General features: G+C 35.6%; 1 protein-coding gene across 5 annotated transcripts in view; it reads left to right on the top strand.

The window, feature by feature from the left end:
• Positions 1–22,153, top strand: part of LOC128861276 (uncharacterized) — an 84,750-nt gene that overhangs the window by 39,111 nt on the left and 23,486 nt on the right. For 4 of the 5 annotated variants that reach the window (XM_054099326.1, XM_054099308.1, XM_054099293.1 and 1 more), the window contains exon 1: positions 5,634–5,863. The exons of the other annotated variant lie outside the window; for it this stretch is intronic. The gene's annotated coding sequence lies outside the window, so the exon portion shown is untranslated. Of the gene's footprint in view, positions 1–5,633; positions 5,864–22,153 lie in introns of those variants that run through there. 5 annotated transcript variants of the gene reach the window in all.

The following is a 22,153-nucleotide window of genomic DNA, read 5'->3' as shown; positions in this document are numbered from 1 at the left end:
CTGCAGTACGAGCTGTACGAGCATGCACTGGTGTTTTCATATCTTCTATAGACCCGGTTTGCTCAAACTTTTGCAGAATTTTTCCGATTGTACGCACATTTGGACGATTAAATTGACCGTCAAAATTACGAAGTGCGCGATATGCATTTTGATTTAAACGCCCGTTTTCATAATAAGCCTGAATAACTTTAACGCATTGCTGGATTATGTATCTTTCCATGGTTCAAATTGAATTAGTCTGAAATTGAAAAATGTCAAATTAAATGCAGAAAAAAACTTGACGTTTAGGTGAGGTTCACATTCAACATCAGCCCTTGAAATTTAACCACCCTTTATTAGAAATAGTTAATTTGCAAATACAAGACTACAACTGACGTGTATTTGTGGATGCAAAGTGTGTGAACTTGCTCGTGAAGGTGTTGGAATACTGCTCTTGCGCGTTCATGATCACCTGCAAATAAAAGGTTTTAAAAACAATTTATTTATAAATATCCCGCACGAACTGAGGTAGTTGCAGAAACGAAAGTTTGGTAGTTACGCACCAACCTATTCGACTACGGCAGCCCCCAAATAATTGATTATATATATATGTATATAATTGGCGCGTACACCCTTTCTGGGTGTTTGGCCGTACTCCTCTTCCTATGTGTGGTGTGCGTCTTGATGTTGTTCCACGAAATGGAGGGATCTACAGTTTCAAGCCGACTCCGAGTGGCAGAAATATACTCGGAGGTTTGCCATTGCCTACCGAGGGGCGACCGCTATTAGAAAAAACTTTTTCTTAAATTTGGTGTTTCCGAATGGTAGCCACGCACCAACCCAGTCGGTTACGGTGCTGCCGTAAAATAATTGATTATCACTAGATATAAGACACGATTGCCCTAAATAATGACTTAAGTAATGAAAAACGTTTTTCATTTGCAAAATATATTAGTTCGTTTTTATTATAATACTTACTCGAAACAGTTTTGCCGACTATATAATTTGGATTAACTTTTAATACTATTTAAAAGATCTGTTCCAAAATATGTACGTATATTTGTAAATAAGAAACATGAATTGAGGTATAACCACAAGAATGATACTATATAATAAGAGATTGCGCCTTCCGAATTTGCTGTGACGTCAGGCTCCGAGAATATGCAAGCAAAAGGAAGGAGAATTACTTGTTTGTGAAGAACAAGAATAGGCGCAAACAATAGAAACTACCAACCACCAGAGATTGAGCGTTTTCCAAAACGCATATATACAATTTCAAAGTATCGCATCAATACTGTATAAATACAGGATCTAGACATACCGATTTTTAGAGTGTCAAATTCAAAACCGCTACATTGTTAAATTTTTTGTTTTACTCTAGTACGGGACATAATCAGTCACACTGATTAATAATTATTTTCGTTTTTGTGTTTCAGATAAATAGTAGAGCCAAAATGGGCAACACCGTCCAGGTACAATTTTTCGGGAGAGTCAATTTCAGCGCCATTTTTTAAATTATTTAAATTTAAAAAAAAAATTCATTTTTGTATGGAAAAGAAGTTAAATAAAAAGCCTAAAAAATTTAAATATCGTTTCTCATATCAATCTAACTATTTTCCTTCAATATTGTTAGGTGCTCAGTATAGAGGTAACTACAATAATTGAATTCGATTTTTACTACTGCCAAATATTAAACTTCTATATTAAGAAATCGATAGAACTTTTGGCAAAACTCCGTAGAGCGACTAAGCACATGAAAAAAACATATTTCACAGCCGAACATTTCTAGTTTATCACGCTTACATCGGTCTTAATAAGAAATATGCATGAGGATAGGATAGGCTTTGTCTTGTGGATGCCGTATATAATCGATTTTGCGGTAGCACTGCCTATAATCACACTCAAAATTCTCTCTAACATTTGCATTCCTTCTGAGCAATTATCAAAAATAAGATTCACCATATCTAATTAGATTCAGAGACTTCAAAGAACTAATGAGTTACTCAACGTGTGTTTTTCTTCAAAAGCAGCAAAGGCTACACTCATTATTTCATGGTCAGAGTTTGAGTAGTTTTTTGGGAAATCTATCCAGCTGTGCTCTTTAGGAGTCACTGACAATGTGACGTTTAAAACCTACTGTTTCGGGCAAGCCATCCGTGATTGTTTGCGGTGCCAGTAAGAAGGAAAGGGAGAAGCAATGTAGCGATTTTCATAAAGTAATTTATTTTGCTATATTTTGCTGACTATTTGCACACTTGTATGTATACAGTATGATCCAGGAATGTTAAATAATAACGTATATTCTTAGCTCATACTGAGAAGCATATTTGAATATGGCACTTATATTATTTGCAGTACGTAGACTGTTTGAGGAGTTTTATGTGGTTTGCTGCTAGAAAAAATCGAAGTTCTGATGTTTTCTAGTACAGGGCAAGTTTCCATGAGGTGGACGGTATTAAAAACTATGGAACCGTAGATAAGGCAGGAAGTATTCGTTGCTAAGCCGCTAACCCTGTTCTCAGATGAACAATGGTTTTTATTTGGTGATATGATGGATAGGGCGGATAAATATTTATTTTTTCTGAAGGATTCAAATTTTTACAAAGTTTTCTGCAACTATTTTCGGCATGCTATGAAATTATATTACGAATTCAAAGGGTTATTTGTGGGGTTTTAAATTGCTTCTTTGGAAAATTTATATTAAAAGGCCTTTAAAATGAAGGTTCGAAACAGATATATCTCTTTGTTTTTAAATCTACAATTTTTTTCGAGCTGAGCGATAAGGTAAGCTGGAGCTCATGAAAAGTGTACCCTACGCTGGTGTACAGATGGCTAGATGGCATCTGTCCTCAATGCAGACCTGTCTATATGCAGAGATCAATCAGAGAACATTTATGTGTGTTTTTGTAAATACATACATTACTATATATTATGTCATATTTAATGAGTTTTATTATTAAGTTATATTTATTAGTGCTTTTTAAGTTATCGTTGTCAAACAGTAGCTACAATTAAAGAACTTAATACATGCTATTTTATGAATTACTTCTTGATATAAACCTTTTTTGTGAATGTGATTTTTGTGGCCCGCTTTCCGATAGTAATCCAAACCATCGTTTAGAGCTTCTATTTTGGTAGCTAATATATTTTGAAGAAGAAAATGGGCAATAATATCAATATCCTCTGACGCAGCAGATGGGTGTTGCATAATCAAACCATGGGTTTGATGAGCTGTTGCTACAAGTATAAATGATACTCTCGTTAAATGGATGGGCAATATGCTAAGTACGTGAAAGGTAGTACAACTGCAAATGCATCAAAAATTTTCCCGTAAGGTAATGTATATTAGATAAACGTTTGATGGAATTAGAGAGCAACGGCTTATCGCTCCAAGGCTATGGTGACGACACAGTCAAAATATGTAGATGAAAATTCGAATAGACTCTATGTAACTGAATCCAATTAGGGTTAAAATTAACTAGAAGGTAGTGTGTTAAGGGGCTGAACACAAATCCAGTAAAAACGACAATCGTAACATTCACAATGAAATACCACTCAAATACCTGAAACCAATTTGTTTAGATAAATTGAATTAAAAAGGAAAAGTAAAAGTAAAATTAAAAGAAGGCACAAATAGAAGAGCTGCCGAGAAAGGCCATTCGAGTATTCATGGCGTGTAAATCAATTGAAGGAAAAAGTTGGGGATGTACACCTATTGTACCTATGATTTCCTACGGCGACAAAGTGCCTGATATACATATAGGTGTATTATTTCTTTAAAAACACTTTTTTACCAAAATTTGTCAATTGCTTGTGGGGCGATGCTCATAAATTTGACGAGTCTTCTCATTTGACAATCAATGTTACTAGCAACATTTCACGCCAAGGTAAATGCATGTTGCTGGCGAAATTTTACAGCTTTGAAGTTAGTACTAGCCCTTAAGCTGCAATTAGTGGTACCGTGCCTTAGCCATAATAGTAACCATAGCAATCAGTTGTTCTGATGGAGTATATGGGCATCCCTGTAAAGGATAGTATAGGTGCCGCACCATAACACCATGACCATAAACGTAGCCGTATGTATCTATTGAAATTTGATTTTCCTCGTAACCGTAAGCAACTGTGAAATACTTTACATTTGTTTTGATATTTGCTATAAAATTTGAATATAAGAAATGAACGCCGAAAACTTAATTGATTTAGTAGAAAATTATCCGTGTTTTTATGACAAAATGCAAATGTTGTCATTAATTATACTTCAATATGAGCTGTTTATGGTTGCGGATATGGTTATGGGTACGGCTAAAGTTTTATGGCTACGGCACCGTTAATTGCAGCTTTAGGCGCAATGTGTTGCTACAGTCTCTTACTGAAAATGGTGCAAGCGAATAATACTCACTGTTTAGGAAGTAACATGTTTCCTCTCTTAAATCATTGTTCTCAGCATATTATTTTTTTTGTATGTTATATTGAAGAAAGCCATGCGACATTGCTTGCGGCAGCCCCGTTACAACTTTCCGGTCATATCCATTCGAATTTCCATTCCGTCGTTTTTACAATATGGGGCATTTCGAATTTGCATGGCTCTGAGACGTTGACCTTGACGGTTATGTTGCTGATATGGTAGCGTCCAAAGCCGATTGAATTATCTGGTGCTGCTTCAGATACTGTATTGTTCCTGTTACTCCCTTTCAAATCTTCATTATAAAGATACCTTTGTATGTATGTACATAATTCTTGTTATTTATTATTGTGTTTATCTGCATATATCGCACCCTAAATACAAAAGGGTCACAACTCAAAATCTACTTCTGCTCAAATATGAACAAGACGTTATCAATAAAACGGTCCGCGGATGACATATGGCAAAAATAAATTTTTTGTTTTTTGGTAGGACTGTTATAAGCTTACATGGCAAATTTCAGCGTGATATGTCAGATAGTTTGTTTTCTGTGCTATTGTAAACAAGTCAAGCTCGAGTGTGGAAAATTTTGAGTTGTGCCCCTTTTGTATTTAGGGTGCGATATGTATGCAATGATGTAGGCATGTATGCTCATGCACCCACCTATGCATACCTATAATTTTATCGTTTAACATTTTCTTGAAACCGGAAACTGTTGTGACCCGTACAAATTGCATGCACTGCAGATCGTACTGTGTATGAGTGAGAGTAGCGAGAGCAAAGATTTTCTTGAAGTAAAATCGCCGACAAACTTCTTAAATACAAACGGGCTTTTTAACAACATTTAACTTTTAGAAGTAATGAAATGAAAATAGTTTGTACACCGTCTGTATGGATATGTGTATACCACTTGCATGACTTTCGCTCTCGAATGATGAACCTGTACTCAAGCAGACATTCTCTTCATTGTACTCTTCATCTAATTTTTCGGAAAGTACTTGCGTACGTATAGTATGATATTTTCTCTTGGATTTTGTCCCATACGTATCCGTTGCCTGTGCAGCGTATCCTGGTAAGGTGTTTTATCTTTATTGTGTTGTTCGTATTCGGCATCCCTCCAACCTTGTAAGCCACCACGAATTACTCGCAGAGAAATAATAAAATGTTTGTGTTTTGCTTGGTTAAATGTCTGGTACTTGTCTGCTTCGTAGTTACTTGTGGTTGCAACAGTTCTAAATTGAATGTTGTCGTGATTGGGAGTTCGTGCGCGGACGTTTTCGCTATTGTGGGAAACGTTTTTGAATTTTTATATTTACAATTTCTGTTCAAAAACAACTACATAAATTAACGGGCTTCGTAAATAAAATTACAATTTCTTATGTTACATGAAACGAAAAACAAATCTATTTTGTTTATGACAGTCGTTTATTATAGTAGAAATCTGTTTTCTATTAAAAGGCCTTTATAATCGCATGACAAGTGGTAATTAAAAGTTCATAAGATATTGATTTCATTAAAAATATTATTTGTAGAATTAAGAGTGTTTAGTAACAAAAAAAATGCCAACAATCGTCATTGCCTTTTGAATATTAAGTGCAAAAGTTTGAAACTTTGTATCGATAGAAGTACAAAATATGTAAATTTGTTTGTGAAATCCACAAAGGTGGTTCGTTTTTTATTATTATAAAGCTTATCGACTTTAAAAATTAAAGTTCAATAAACAGAGGACTATTGAAAATTACTTATCGTCGACTTACCTACATATGTGAATGTCTACATATCGACGATAAGGTAGTTACTTATAGTCAGTGTTAAGCCTGGTAGCTGCTTGCAAATTTATTTAAGTATATATTTATAAGACGGTAATATACACTTCCATATACTGTCAGCGTAAAAAGAAAGTGTACGCCACATATGGACTATTTATTTATTTTTATAAACCAATTATTTTTTTATAAATATATAGTTCATACTACAACAAAAACCATATAACGCAAGTTGCAAAATTTTTACTCAGATCTTTAGATAGAACCCAAGGTGTTAAGTGTTTGCTTCCATATAAAAATGTTGAGCATGCGTTAAATGGAGAAAATGCGCAACACCGAATTTTATGGAAAAAAATTCAGCTTAAAAAATAATTAATTTAATTGTCAAAACTAGCCAACACGTGGTTTATATGTATGTACATACTTTCTTCTGATTCTGACATACATATGTACGCGTTGTTTGCAATTGTCATCATCTCCGCTGTGACCACAATATTTATGTCTACTCGTATTTGGGATTTAAATTCCACGAACTCTCAACGGCCGTTGTGGCCGAGTGGAAGGGGATTTCAATTGACTACCATTCGGTCCTCGCATGCTCGGAGTACATTGTGAACATGAAGTATCCAAAGAAAGAGCTATTTCTATTCGCAGCATGAAAAGTCTTTTCATAAGAACTATGTGCCATTCAAAAGCCACATTAAATTGTAGGCCCCTTCAATTGCAAGATAACATCAAGGCGTGCAACTAACAATGTGCGCGCCAGTTATATGTACACTCGTACACATCCATATCCATAGACCTACTGTCATGAGAAATTGGCAGTGGGAGCAAATATGTATTCATTATGTAGTATACCGATATGAACTTTGGAACAGAAAAAAATAAAGATGTTAGTCCAGTAAGAACATCAAACTTGATTTTTTTAATAAACGTAGCGTACACGTGGTTATACACACTAATCATGGCAACAATGCTCAAACACGACATTTACATCAATACTTAAATAAACCAACGCGAACAATTGATCGTATCCCAAATTTACTGTATTGAAAAGCCAAACTGAGCACCAATAAAATCACCATTACCTCCGAAAAAGAAATAGTGGAAAATGTAAAACCAAAAGGTGCGATGGAACGTAGAAAAATTAGCAGAATGATTGAAGAAAATGTCTTTCAAGACATTCAGCGCACAAAACAAAAATTGCCGAAGGTCAAAGTAGAATCATTACTTACGATACGCTGGTACACACGACGAAGTTTTGCAAGCAAAACCCCATTACAAGAAGAACATATCAGCCTTTATTCAAAAGAACTTTTCAATGAATGTGGCTGAATGCATGCCTATCCTGGAAAAATTTCAGCTCGTGATTCTCGCGGGAACACGTGGGGAGCTCTATTACACTGCTCTACACACATTATTATTATGAGAGCATCTAACACTGCGACCTAAAATAGCACAATAGCTATGACCTTCATAGATTCAGAGTTTTTCTTTGAGCCCAACTTCCACAATAAATTTTAGTATTTGCCCTATTTTATTGCTTTAATTTCCTCGTCTGGTAAAATATGTTTACCTTGTAATGCCTTGTTTGAGTTCCTGTGATGATTTTAAAATTATTCTTATTTACTTCCATACACTCTTTATGGCTTTTACGGCTTATGGCTCTGGGTATATATAAGGGGAGGTCGCCTCTTTCCTGGCTTATTTATTATCTGCCATTTTGTTTCCAGTAATTGCTATGTATCCTGCAGCCCATAGAATAGATACCCGATTGTTCTGGTCTAAGATATTCCAGCATCAGTTTTGATATAACCTGGAAAAAGTTGAGAGCCTTGATTTCTGCCTACCTATCAATAAGGATAGCTATGCTTTTCTTGCTATACTTGCGTTCAAGGTTAAAATTTTGAAGGGTTTGAAAAACCTGAAAAAGTATAGTATCCCATGATACTGAGATTTAGTTAGCTCAGAAAAAATATCAATGATAGCTTTTGTTATTCTTAGTATAGCGCACCTCACTTGGGATTGAAATATGGGTATGAAATATGAAAAATTGGATATGATTATAAAGAGGTGCGTGTTCTAGAGGAACCTCCATTGATGTCTTGGGATATGTACGCACGGCCCCTGTTATGCATGCACATGCAAGTCTTTGTAACCTTGTTAGTGTGTTTATTACTGTTCATCGTGCAATTCTCCCAGACTACTGCCCCGTTGAAAATCATAGGTATGACTATGGTCGTATAGTATGAATTGTATTCCCCTTTGAATTTTTACCTCAATTCCATCTAAGCAAATTTGTTTAAGATGTTTGAGTTTGTATTTCCTTGTGAATGTTATGATTGTCGTTTTTATTAAATTTATATTCAGCCCCTAACTCTATTTGAAACCTGTTACATAGCGTCTCTTCGAGTTTTGAAATGATAAATCTTTTTCAAGTAATGCCGGGAAGATGCCACTTCTATCTTGATGTCGTACATACATATTTCATTGGCAATAATCTATTCATCCCTGTGATAGGTGTTTGTCGGATGTTCCATGCCCTTTTTTTGTGAGAAATACTAAGGATTTTCTAATGAAACTCACCACCATTTTTCAATTATAATATTTTTAAGCTTTTTGCTCGTAAAATTCCTCCTTTGCCTTCGCCAAATTTTGATATAGTAAGTGCATTTATCACATATATTTTTATCATTATTACAACTTTGTAACATACACACACATTTAAAATACTTTTGACGTGATAACGTCTTATAATTCGATTTAGCCGGCTGCACGCACGAAAAAATGTGTCGTTGCCTTGCTCATTTGTCGTTACCTTGCTCATTGCCGTTACCTTGCTCATTTGTCGTTACCTTGAATGAACTGCAAGCGAAAGCGCGGAACGAACGACAAAGCAAACAAAGCAAACGAACGGCAACGTTCGACATCTTGCTCTCTCCTACTTAAGTGAGCGTATACATATATGTATGTATATGCGCATATGTACATATATAAATTCACGTATTTGTATTTGCATATGCCTTCTTATTGATTATTATTAATTTGATTTACTTGAAGAATTTAAAATAAAACCAAGTTTGTTAATAATACCTGTTATCTTAATGTTATTATTATTAATTTTTTTATTATATTATATATGAAGGAAAAAATGTATGGTAATGTTTACCACATACCTTATAAGATATGTTTTATACTAATATATGTATGTATATAAACATGCGTATACATATACAATTTCGCGCAATTTTCAAAAAGAACAAGTCTATATGTAAAGATGCATACAAATCATATGGACATATCAAATATACGAATCTATTCCGTACGCAAGCAAATGTAAGCTAATGTGCTTGAACTGCAAGCGAGAGCGCGGAACGAACGACAAAGAGCACAATCGGCCCCCGCGTTCGACAACGTTCGACATCTGGCTCCCTCCTACTTAAGTGAGCATATATATGTATGTATATGCGCATTTGTATATAAATTCACATATTTGTATTTGCATATGCCTTCTTCCTGTGTGCGTGGCAATGAACCATTTCTCTCTTGAGAATAGGACGATGATAGAAAAAGTAGGAAATGAAAGGGAGTGTTTCGAGTGTAAAGTGTCTTGAAAAAGGCAAATCGATGATGGTGCCTCTTAGTGTTGTTGACTTATTAACGTCTGCTGCACAATCGAAATTGAACATATCTTTCATGAATTTGATAAATGTTTCGTCATTTTTTACGTTTGTGTAAATGTAACTTGACCTATTCCATTGCAATTCCATTTACCTCCTCCTCTATATCCATACAAAATAACTATCAAACAAATAAAATTAAAATTTTGTTTCGAAAATTGCAACCCTTACATCAGTATTTTCTTATGACGTTGTCACGTTAAACTATCGTCAGTAAACCAACTTTACAGACAACCTCTTTTTTATGTATGTTTACAATAAGTTGAGAATTTAAATTGATTTTATAGATTGCAAAACCCCTCACGTGCCGATTTAAAAATAACTGAAAAGTATGGCTGGAATAGTGTATTGCCAAACGCAGCTACTTGAAAGCGAATAAAAAGAAAGCAATATTCGAATACAATTTGCGAACACTCTTTTCTGTTAGAAGTTTAATAGCTATAGATTTTTGGGGTTTACAACCTCTAAAATATATATAAGTATATTGAGTTTATATATCGCACCCTAAATACAAAAGGGGCACAACTCAAAATTTTCCACACTCGAGCTTGACTTGTTTACAGTAGCACAGAAAACAAACCATGTGACATATCACGCTGAAATTTCCCATGTAAGCTTATAACAGTCCTAACAAAAAACAAAAAATTTATTTTTGCCATATGTCATCCGCGGACCGTTTTATTGATAACGTCTCGTTCATATTTGAGCAGGAGTACATTTTGAGTTGTGACCCTTTTGTATTTAGGGTGCGATATATTTAAGCTGGTATTGTCACTTGAGAAGCGAACGGTTTGGAGAATAATAAATTAGTTCATTCTCTTTTGACATTTGCGTCATTTATGCTTAAAAATGTGTGTACTTATCCGAATTGAAATTTGAACAGTGTGTGCAAAAGTGTATGGACCTGTGGACTACAATGTGAGTATTTAGTGAACATAATCGATTTGAAGAAATATAAATGTTTTTAAGCAAATTATGTTTTTTACATATGTACTTACTTATTTGCATTTGTAAATTCATAGCGAACTTTCAGCCAAGTAAGAACGCATTTATATTAGTGCTGGCGTATAAGGATAAATTTTATTGCCACCAGTCATCATCTATAACGCCAATGCAAAAATTGTGTTGTGTGCTAAGATTATTTGCACAAGGCAGTTACCAACAAATTGTGGGGAATGAGTTTCAACTAACAGTTTCGCTTATTTTAAGGTAGATAATATCTATTTTAGAAAGTGAAATTTGTAGTGCCTCGACAAGCACAGAAATTACCGAACAAGGGAAGCAATAAGCAATAATATTAGGTCAGGGATACCAAATGTGATTGGCTGCGTTTATGGAACGCATAATACGATTTTTGCTCCTACTGTCCCTAAAAAACAAAGAGCTGATGCTTTGTTGAGCAATGAATTAGTGAATAAATTCAAAATCATTTACGTTATTTCATTGTGTTTGTTTATTTCATTTAAAACTTGGTCTGAATTGGAGTGCAGCTTCTTTGGCTTCATTTCCATCTCTTCTTTGTGACGTCTTTTTCCTAAATTTTCGTCCTTTTTCCTTTCTTTTCTTATTTCCCATAATTTCAGTTCCTGCTTTTTTAGCTTGTAAATTTTTTTAGAATATCTGGTCATATTTGCAATTTCATTTTCTATAGCTTTTGGAATTATTAAATAGATTATATACATAAGATTAAAGTGTACTTACATCCTTTCTATTTTTCAATGCGAACAGAATGAGCAGTAGCCAAATTTTGGCAGTAACAGTGAATGTAATTTTTTCGCCAACGGCAATACAAAAAATTCATTTTCGACACTCGTTCGCCATTTCGTGGCGAATTCTCTGGCGATTCGCATCTCACAATTCGAGACTGCTAAATTCGCCTATATTTTCATTCACTTCTCAAGTGCCTTAAATGCCAAGGGGCATTAGTACTATGGTGGCGTCTTCCCCAAACATTTTTCAATTTTGATAAGTTTAACGTCAGGCTCCATTCCAATAGGAAACAAACGAACAAAACAACAAAAATATATATATGGGCTAATAGCTTGCTAAAAAAGTGTTAATGGTGGTATTTAGAGTCGTGTAAGGCAGAAAAATAAAGTCCAGTTATCTTACAAACGTGCCAAAGCTGAAAGGACGCGAGAATTTCGAGGATTAGGCGTTCGCTGTAGAAAACTTATTAGTTTTGGAAGGCGCTGATAAATTCATTAAAGAAGAAGGAACCGAGGCAGCAGCGGCTGCGACAGATACAAAAGCACGAGCTAAGCTGATTTTGACGATCGATTCATCTTTATTTGTGCACATAAAGGAAACTAAGACTACGAAAGAGTTGTGGGGAAAGATGCGTGCTTTGTTCGACGATTCAGGTTTTTCGAGAAGAATTAGTTTGCTTCGTCATCTTCTATCCATAAGGTTAGCAAACAGCGAAAATATGACGAATTATGTGACACAAATAGTGGAAACGTCTCAACGTTTAAGAGGAACAGGATTCGTCATAAGTAACGAATGGATCGGTTCTTTGTTGCTAGCTGGTTTACCTGAGCGATTTATGCCTATGGTTTTGGCCATAGAACATTCACGCATTCAAATAACTACCGACACCATCAAAAAAAAAAATTACTTGATATGGAATCAGTTGATGTGAGTGAAACAGAGCGCAATTCCCATTTGTCGCTAAAGGCTGGCAGAAGAAATGAAAAAATAGCAACACTGGTAAAAATGGCGAATTCAATGAACTGATTTTTACATTGATTCAGGTGCGAGTGCGCACATGACCGCGAATGAAAATTGGTTGATAACTCGCCAGTATTCATCTTCATTTCCTGAAATTATAATTGCAAATAAGATGAAGGTGCCTGTTTTATGTTCCGGTGACGTAAAAATTACAACAAGTTACGATTTCGACGTAACAGTAAAGAATGTGTTGTGTGTGCCAAGTCTCACAACAAATCTGTTATCAGTCAGTGAATTGATAAAAAATGGAAACAGTGTCGTCTTTGAAACGAATAATTAAAAACAATAAAGGTGAATTGGTTGCTGAAGCGAACTTAACTAATGGTGTTTTCAAATTGAATCTACAAACACAGAATTGTTTTTATCATCGTCATCTACCATAGTGAACGGGGAAACGTGGCATAAATAGCAATGATATGAACAAAAAGAAGCGTTGCGGATTAGTGAGATGTGTTGTGAAGGCAAACAGTCAAGATTGCCATTCAGTACTGGATCCCGAGCGACAGATGTACTAGAAATTTTTCATCCTGATATTTGTGGGCCGATGGAGACCAAGTCGATTGGCGGTGCAAGATATTTTCTATTATTAATTGATGACTATACCAGAATGACCTTCATTTATTTTCTGAAAACAAAAAATTAAGTATTAAACTATTTCAGAGAGTTTAAGTCCATGGTGGAGAATTTTCATACTAAAAAGATGAAAATCTTGAGAACGGATAATGGTTGGGAGTATTGCAGTAATGATTTTGAGAATTATTTGAAATCAGAAGGCATCATACATCAAAAAACAAATCCTTACACGCCCGAACAGAATGGGCTAAGTGAGAGATCAAATAGAATCATTGTAGAGAGAGCAAGATGTCTTCTCTTCCATGCTGGTTTGGACAAAACATTTTGGACAGAAGCTGCGAACACAGCTGTCTATTTAAAAAACCGGTCAGTAGCCTCAGGCATTGAAAAGACTCCATATGAAGCGTGGCCTGGAATTAAACCAAACTTAGAACATATTCGTATGTTTAGAAGCACTGTGATGGCTCACATAATAGGACTATGAATAAGTTCGTGCGGTTTTACAACAGATGGCGTAACTTGATTATTATTCCATCGATCCACATTTCCAAACATTCATTGGAGAGCTACTGTCGTAAGGCACAAACGTCAGTATAAGTTTTTTATTTGAAGCGTAAACAACAATATTTTTACCACACTTGAAAATGTCGAATTTCGTGCCAAATAATGTGTTTTTGCGGGGAATTCTTCTTCATTATTTTAATATGAAGAAAAAAGCAGCCGAAAGTCATCGTATCTTGGTGGAAGTTTATGGTGAGCATGCTCTATCTGAGCGAACGTGCCAGAAGTGGTTTGCACGCTTTAAAAGTGGTGATTTTGGCTTGGAAGACGAAGAACGCGAGGGTGCGCCGCCAAAGTTCATGGATACCGAATTGGAGGAATTGCTCGATCAAGATCCGGCTCAAACGCAAGAAGAGGTTGCAAAAACTTTGGGAGTTGATCAATCAACCATTTCCAAACGTTTAAAAGCCATGGGAATGATCCGAAAGGTAGGCCATTGGGTGCCGTATGAATTGAAGCCAAGAGACGTTGAACGCCGTTTTATGGCATGCGAACAACTGCTTCAACGGCACAAAAGAAAGGGTTTTTTGCATCGAATTGTGACTGGCGATGAAAAGTGGGTCCATTACGACAATCCAAAACGTCGGGCAACGTATGGATACCCTGGCCATGCTTCAACATCGACGTCGGCGCAGAATATTCATGGCCTGAAGGTTATGCTGTGTATCTGGTGGGACCAGCTGGGTGTTGTGTATTATGAGCTACTGAAACCGAATGAAACGATTACGGGGGATGTCTACCGACGACAATTGATGCGTTTGAGCCGATCACTGCGAGAAAAACGGCCGCAATACGCCGATAGACACGACAAAGTTATTTTGCAACATGACAATGCTCGGCCACATGTTGCACAAGTGGTCAAAACATACTTAGAAACGCTCAAATGGGATGTCCTACCCCACCCGCCGTATAGTCCAGACCTTGCGCCATCCGATTACTATCTCTTCCGATCGATGCAACATGGCCTGGCTGACCAGCACTTCCGTAATTACGATGAAGTCAAAAAATGGATCGATTCGTGGATTGCGGCAAAACCGACCGAATTTTTCACAAAGGGAATCCGTGAATTGCCAGAAAGATGGGAAAAAGTAGTAGTAAGCGATGGACAATATTTTGAATATTAAATTTGTAACCATTTTACGTCAATAAAGTTTCAAATTTCGAAAAAAACCGCACGAACTTATTCATAGTCCTATTAGTTGGTTTCAGTGAGAATATAAAAGGGTATAGAATTTATGATCCAATAAAAAGGCAGATTACAACCAGTAGAGATGTTGTGATTAAGGAAAAACCAAAGAAAGAGGGAACAGTTACAATTTCTATAGATAGCACAGATTCAGTGGGGGATTCAATGGTTGAATCTGTGGTGAAATTAGATTATCGCAGTGCCTTGGAATTCCTGGATGCAGAGAGTGTAGAATATAATAATGACTTGCAAGAAGTCAATAATACACCCGAAAAAACAAATGATTCACAATCCAATAATACACCACAAGCCCCTCAAGAAATAAAAGAGAAAATACAGAGGAAAAAGCCTTCAAGGTACGGTGTTGCTAATATTTGTACTAGATCCACAGGAGAGGACGGGCCGACATATGAAGATGCTATCAGTGATCCAGAGAAGCAGCAGTGGCTGCAGGCGGTGGCAGAGGAGTTGGAGTCGTTCGAAGACACATAAGTATAGGAGATTGCAAAAAGCAAAGGACTGTTGCTCGCAGTAGCTGTGAAGCTGAGTATATGGCTTTGTCAGAGGCCATTTATTTAAGAAATTTAGAATATGAATTAACAGGTTGTTTCAACAAGATAATATTGTTTAATGATAGCCAAAGTGCATTAAAACTGGCAAATAACCACCAATCTCATAAAAGATCAAAACATATTGATGTAAGGTATTATTTTATCAGAGATGTAATTAATAGCGGTCTAGTTGAAACTAAATATTTGCCAACTGCTAACATTGTCAGAAATAAAACACTATAAATTTATGCAAATTCTTGGTATTGTTCCATATTATTTTTTTATTTAACAGTATTTGTATTATTTGGAATTTTGATATATTGGGGGTGTTGAAAATATATATCAAAATGTAAATTCTAGAATGTACTTGTACAAATGTTTTTATCAAATCTTGCAACCATTGATGTACTTATCAAATCTGGAAATAAAATTTTGTTAATTATTTGTTGCAAATCGATCCACGTGTTTCATTTATAAAACAAACAGAAGGAGGAAATATTGCATGTTTGTGAAAACTCAGTGAATGGCTTGGTAATATTGTGATTTGTATGTATGTTTACAATAAGTTGAGAATTTAAATTGATTTTATAGATTGCAAAACCCCTCACGTGCCGATTTAAAAATAACTGAAAAGTATGGCTGGAATAGTGTATTGCCAAACGCAGCTACTTGAAAGCGAATAAAAAGAAAGCAATATTCGAATACAATTTGCGAACACTCTTTTCTGTTAGAAGTTTAATAGCTATAGATTTTTGGGGTTTACAACTCAAAATTTTCCACACTCGAGCTTGACTTGTTTACAGTAGCACAGAAAACAAACCATGTGACATATCACGCTGAAATTTCCCATGTAAGCTTATAACAGTCCTAACAAAAAACAAAAAATTTATTTTTGCCATATGTCATCCGCGGACCGTTTTATTGATAACGTCTCGTTCATATTTGAGCAGGAGTACATTTTGAGTTGTGACCCTTTTGTATTTAGGGTGCGATATATTTAAGCTGGTATTGTCCCTTGAGAAGCGAACGGTTTGGAGAATAATAAATTAGTTCATTCTCTTTTGACATTTGCGTCATTTATGCTTAAAAATGTGTGTACTTATCCGAATTGAAATTTGAACAGTGTGTGCAAAAGTGTATGGACCTGTGGACTACAATGTGAGTATTTAGTGAACATAATCGATTTGAAGAAATATAAATGTTTTTAAGCAAATTATGTTTTTTACATATGTACTTACTTATTTGCATTTGTAAATTCATAGCGAACTTTCAGCCAAGTAAGAACGCATTTATATTAGTGCTGGCGTATAAGGATAAATTTTATTGCCACCAGTCATCATCTATAACGCCAATGCAAAAATTGTGTTGTGTGCTAAGATTATTTGCACAAGGCAGTTACCAACAAATTGTGGGGAATGAGTTTCAACTAACAGTTTCGCTTATTTTAAGGTAGATAATATCTATTTTAGAAAGTGAAATTTGTAGTGCCTCGACAAGCACAGAAATTACCGAACAAGGGAAGCAATAAGCAATAATATTAGGTCAGGGATACCAAATGTGATTGGCTGCGTTTATGGAACGCATAATACGATTTTTGCTCCTACTGTCCCTAAAAAACAAAGAGCTGATGCTTTGTTGTGCAATGAATTAGTGAATAAATTCAAAATCATTTACGTTATTTCATTGTGTTTGTTTATTTCATTTAAAACTTGGTCTGAATTGGAGTGCAGCTTCTTTGGCTTCATTTCCATCTCTTCTTTGTGACGTCTTTTTCCTAAATTTTCGTCCTTTTTCCTTTCTTTTCTTATTTCCCATAATTTCAGTTCCTGCTTTTTTAGCTTGTAAATTTTTTTAGAATATCTGGTCATATTTGCAATTTCATTTTCTATAGCTTTTGGAATTATTAAATAGATTATATACATAAGATTAAAGTGTACTTACATCCTTTCTATTTTTCAATGCGAACAGAATGAGCAGTAGCCAAATTTTGGCAGTAACAGTGAATGTAATTTTTTCGCCAACGGCAATACAAAAAATTCATTTTCGACACTCGTTCGCCATTTCGTGGCGAATTCTCTGGCGATTCGCATCTCACAATTCGAGACTGCTAAATTCGCCTATATTTTCATTCACTTCTCAAGTGCCTTAAATGCCAAGGGGCATTAGTACTATGGTGGCGTCTTCCCCAAACATTTTTCAATTTTGATAAGTTTAACGTCAGGCTCCATTCCAATAGGAAACAAACGAACAAAACAACAAAAATATATATATGGGCTAATAGCTTGCTAAAAAAGTGTTAATGGTGGTATTTAGAGTCGTGTAAGGCAGAAAAATAAAGTCCAGTTATCTTACAAACGTGCCAAAGCTGAAAGGACGCGAGAATTTCGAGGATTAGGCGTTCGCTGTAGAAAACTTATTAGTTTTGGAAGGCGCTGATAAATTCATTAAAGAAGAAGGAACCGAGGCAGCAGCGGCTGCGACAGATACAAAAGCACGAGCTAAGCTGATTTTGACGATCGATTCATCTTTATTTGTGCACATAAAGGAAACTAAGACTACGAAAGAGTTGTGGGGAAAGATGCGTGCTTTGTTCGACGATTCAGGTTTTTCGAGAAGAATTAGTTTGCTTCGTCATCTTCTATCCATAAGGTTAGCAAACAGCGAAAATATGACGAATTATGTGACACAAATAGTGGAAACGTCTCAACGTTTAAGAGGAACAGGATTCGTCATAAGTAACGAATGGATCGGTTCTTTGTTGCTAGCTGGTTTACCTGAGCGATTTATGCCTATGGTTTTGGCCATAGAACATTCACGCATTCAAATAACTACCGACACCATCAAAAAAAAAAATTACTTGATATGGAATCAGTTGATGTGAGTGAAACAGAGCGCAATTCCCATTTGTCGCTAAAGGCTGGCAGAAGAAATGAAAAAATAGCAACACTGGTAAAAATGGCGAATTCAATGAACTGATTTTTACATTGATTCAGGTGCGAGTGCGCACATGACCGCGAATGAAAATTGGTTGATAACTCGCCAGTATTCATCTTCATTTCCTGAAATTATAATTGCAAATAAGATGAAGGTGCCTGTTTTATGTTCCGGTGACGTAAAAATTACAACAAGTTACGATTTCGACGTAACAGTAAAGAATGTGTTGTGTGTGCCAAGTCTCACAACAAATCTGTTATCAGTCAGTGAATTGATAAAAAATGGAAACAGTGTCGTCTTTGAAACGAATAATTAAAAACAATAAAGGTGAATTGGTTGCTGAAGCGAACTTAACTAATGGTGTTTTCAAATTGAATCTACAAACACAGAATTGTTTTTATCATCGTCATCTACCATAGTGAACGGGGAAACGTGGCATAAATAGCAATGATATGAACAAAAAGAAGCGTTGCGGATTAGTGAGATGTGTTGTGAAGGCAAACAGTCAAGATTGCCATTCAGTACTGGATCCCGAGCGACAGATGTACTAGAAATTTTTCATCCTGATATTTGTGGGCCGATGGAGACCAAGTCGATTGGCGGTGCAAGATATTTTCTATTATTAATTGATGACTATACCAGAATGACCTTCATTTATTTTCTGAAAACAAAAAATTAAGTATTAAACTATTTCAGAGAGTTTAAGTCCATGGTGGAGAATTTTCATACTAAAAAGATGAAAATCTTGAGAACGGATAATGGTTGGGAGTATTGCAGTAATGATTTTGAGAATTATTTGAAATCAGAAGGCATCATACATCAAAAAACAAATCCTTACACGCCCGAACAGAATGGGCTAAGTGAGAGATCAAATAGAATCATTGTAGAGAGAGCAAGATGTCTTCTCTTCCATGCTGGTTTGGACAAAACATTTTGGACAGAAGCTGCGAACACAGCTGTCTATTTAAAAAACCGGTCAGTAGCCTCAGGCATTGAAAAGACTCCATATGAAGCGTGGCCTGGAATTAAACCAAACTTAGAACATATTCGTATGTTTAGAAGCACTGTGATGGCTCACATAGTTGGTTTCAGTGAGAATATAAAAGGGTATAGAATTTATGATCCAATAAAAAGGCAGATTACAACCAGTAGAGATGTTGTGATTAAGGAAAAACCAAAGAAAGAGGGAACAGTTACAATTTCTATAGATAGCACAGATTCAGTGGGGGATTCAATGGTTGAATCTGTGGTGAAATTAGATTATCGCAGTGACTTGGAATTCCTGGATGCAGAGAGTGTAGAATATAATAATGACTTGCAAGAAGTCAATAATACACCCGAAAAAACAAATGATTCACAATCCAATAATACACCACAAGCCCCTCAAGAAATAAAAGAGAAAATACAGAGGAAAAAGCCTTCAAGGTACGGTGTTGCTAATATTTGTACTAGATCCACAGGAGAGGACGGGCCGACATATGAAGATGCTATCAGTGATCCAGAGAAGCAGCAGTGGCTGCAGGCGGTGGCAGAGGAGTTGGAGTCGTTCGAAGACACATAAGTATAGGAGATTGCAAAAAGCAAAGGACTGTTGCTCGCAGTAGCTGTGAAGCTGAGTATATGGCTTTGTCAGAGGCCATTTATTTAAGAAATTTAGAATATGAATTAACAGGTTGTTTCAACAAGATAATATTGTTTAATGATAGCCAAAGTGCATTAAAACTGGCAAATAACCACCAATCTCATAAAAGATCAAAACATATTGATGTAAGGTATTATTTTATCAGAGATGTAATTAATAGCGGTCTAGTTGAAACTAAATATTTGCCAACTGCTAACATTGTCAGAAATAAAACACTATAAATTTATGCAAATTCTTGGTATTGTTCCATATTATTTTTTTATTTAACAGTATTTGTATTATTTGGAATTTTGATATATTGGGGGTGTTGAAAATATATATCAAAATGTAAATTCTAGAATGTACTTGTACAAATGTTTTTATCAAATCTTGCAACCATTGATGTACTTATCAAATCTGGAAATAAAATTTTGTTAATTATTTGTTGCAAATCGATCCACGTGTTTCATTTATAAAACAAACAGAAGGAGGAAATATTGCATGTTTGTGAAAACTCAGTGAATGGCTTGGTAATATTGTGATTTGTAAGATTTAAACTAAATAAACTAATGAGAACGAAGTTCCGCGTGTTAAATTGTGAAAGCACAAATTAATATAAAGCCTTCAAATGCAGTTTTCTTTGCGTTTTTATGTGGAAGACGCCGTTACAAGAAATTGTGTGTATGTGCATATAAATTATTGTGTTTGGCTGCTTTATTGCTTTCGCCTCCTCTTCCTCTTCATCAACAAGTAATTTCCCTTCCTTTTGTTTATTATTCATGGGTTATGACGACACTGCGTATTCGGAAGGCATTACCTGGTATTCTATCAACTTTGTTTGAATACAATACAAATTTATTTTTTTAAGAACAGCTAAAACCCAACTTCATTCAAAAATACTTTGGTCAGGAGTATTGTTGCGGAAAGGAGTTCTATCCATCAATATGATGGCCAGCGCAGCCGGTTTTTTAATATTTCAATACCATTTTTGGAGAACGATTTATCTTTTGCCTCAAAATATGCCTCAGTTTCAGTGAGGATTTGGGGGCGACTTGAAGTTCAATTCACGTAATTTTGCCATTGTTTTAATTGACTTGTGACACGGTGCGTTTCCTTGATGAAACGGAATTTAGTTCTTGCCATATGCAGACGTTTTTTTTGCAATTTCGGCCTTCAATAATGCTATATAATATTCACTCTTGATAATATTTCCCTTCTCAAGATAGTCGATGAATATTACACCACATACTATATCCCAAAATACAGAGGCCATAACCTTTCCAGCCGACTGTTGTGTTTTAGGGCGGGTTGGACGAGACTCACCAGTTGCCGTCCACTCAGATAACGATCGTTTTGATTCCAGAGTGAAGTGATGGATCCATGGGACACCCATTGCCATATATCGATGCAAAAATTTCGGTTTGCTATGTTTAAACATGGCCAAACACTGCTCAGAATCATCAACACGTTCTTGTTTTTGGTGAACAGTGAGCATACGTGGCACACACTTTGAACAGAGTTTTATCATAGTCAAATACTGATGAAATATAAAGCCAGCACGTTCTTTTGATATCCTTACGATGCCAGCTAATTCACTGCAGCAAAATATTTGAAAAAGTCGACAACGTTCATAAATAAATGGATGGAATTGCATGCCAAAGTTAAAAACGGTGACGTCTTCCAAGAGCGAGGCTCAAAAAATGACTCTCTAAAATAAGATCGGAAGATCATTGACTTGTTTGCGACATAGTCGAGCTTAATGTTGCGTCAAGCTGAAGCTGTGTTAAGGAAAAGTAGTGTTAATGTATCCAAAGACACGATTCAAAAACGTTTACGGGTACAAGACTCCAAATTCGGAAACACATTGAAAAATCCATTGCTCTCATTATCACACATTGAAAAAATTATTGTGTAGCCTAAGACAAATCACAACGGAAGATCAAACGTAATATTCTCGAATGACTCTTTCCTTTGTGCGAATAGTTTCATACGTCAATCCTGGTGTAATTATGATATTGGACAACTTCAACGAATTGGTAAGCATCCAATAAAGATTCATATAAGGGGCTGCTTCTCTGAAAAAGTATATGGCTAGTTATTTTGTTCTTATCGCTAATGTGAATGCCGTTTTGATGAATAAAATTTACCAGAACGCATTATAACTGTCAGC

The sequence above is a fragment of the Anastrepha ludens genome, chromosome 2, assembly GCF_028408465.1.
Source record: "Anastrepha ludens isolate Willacy chromosome 2, idAnaLude1.1, whole genome shotgun sequence".
NCBI lineage: Eukaryota > Metazoa > Arthropoda > Insecta > Diptera > Tephritidae > Anastrepha > Anastrepha ludens.
This window is presented reverse-complemented; position numbering and strand designations above follow the sequence as displayed.